Here is a 1,182-nt window from a genome sequence, read left to right as displayed (position 1 = left end):
TGGGAGTATTCTAAATTTCCCTTCTGACTGGGTTTGGAAATTCCTACCTCTTTAATTGCTACTTTAGCTGCAGTTTGGCAAAGATTCTAATTTTGCCTCTCTGTAAAGCACCCTGATTCATGAGACATAAGGGAAGAAAGTGGTGGTGGTGCTGTGGGTTTCTGTTAAGACCTCAGAAGCATCATCCAAGAGGAAGTAGGGTAGCAATAAGCAGGAAGGTAGTTAATTGTTTCCATGGTGTGATTTCAGGGGGGTACTATGGTTACCACTTCATATATCAATGCCAGTGATCTTTCTATAGGAACAGTTTCATTAGGCCTTGAAGGCATTTGTAGTCAAAGAGTTCTCTATATAAAAATCACAGTTTGTGTACCTAATTTTATCAGCTAATACTTCAGTTAGCCATTAGCACTTTGAATATCTCCTATGTGCTAGGCCCATAACATCCTCTTTTTTCTTTTTTAAAATATTTATTTATTTTGGCTGCACAGGTCCTTGTGGTATGCGGGATCTTTAGTTGTGGCATGTGGGATCTAGTTCCCTGACCAGGGATCAAAACTGGGCCACCTGCATTAGGAGTGCAGAGTCCTGGCCACTGGACCACCAGGGAAGTCCCTCATAGTGCCCTCTTTTGATGCACTGGCTGAGTGATAGTTGAAAGAAAGGCTCTACAAGAAATGGGATACAACCAGGCACCTTGAGGAGGAATGCTACCAGGATGATTAGCTTTGGACTCAGATAGAACTAGGTTCTAAAGCCAACTCTGTGTTTATTTGTCCTGTGACCTTGAAAGTTAGCCAACTAATGTATAGAAGTCCAACTTTCCTTATTTGTAGAATAGGGATAATAATAATAGTACATCTTAGGGTTATATTTCAGAATGGGTTAAACAATATCTGTAAGGCACTTGTGAGGGTGCCAGGCATATGTGAAGTATTTCATGAATGTTATTAATTTCTGGCATTATATCAGAATCAAAGAAATGGCTTGAATAGGGGACAAAGCAGGCCCCAAAGCAAAACTGGGCCTGCAAAAGAGCTTTGCCCAAAGCCAGTTTTATCCAGGCAGTCTTATCCTGAGAAGAAATATTGTGAGTCAGAAAAAAAGCCAAGGAAAGCAGTCCTGTGAACCATGCTGCAAAAGGCTTTCTCCCCTTCACCGGAGCCCTTGGAGGATGGTGAG

The 1,182-nt window shown here is 41.6% G+C and overlaps 1 non-coding gene across 1 annotated transcript; it reads right to left on the bottom strand.

Moving 5' to 3' along the window:
* Positions 1–537: 537 nt before the first annotated feature.
* TRNAR-CCU lies at positions 538–610 on the bottom strand. The gene has a single exon. It is a non-coding gene; the product is annotated as a tRNA-Arg (tRNA).
* Between the last annotated feature and the right edge of the window lie 572 nt (positions 611–1,182).

The sequence above is a fragment of the Cervus elaphus genome, chromosome 1, assembly GCF_910594005.1.
Source record: "Cervus elaphus chromosome 1, mCerEla1.1, whole genome shotgun sequence".
Lineage (NCBI taxonomy): Eukaryota > Metazoa > Chordata > Mammalia > Artiodactyla > Cervidae > Cervus > Cervus elaphus.
The sequence above is the reverse complement of the archived record's forward strand: the minus strand, read 5'-3'. Positions and strand labels throughout refer to the sequence as shown.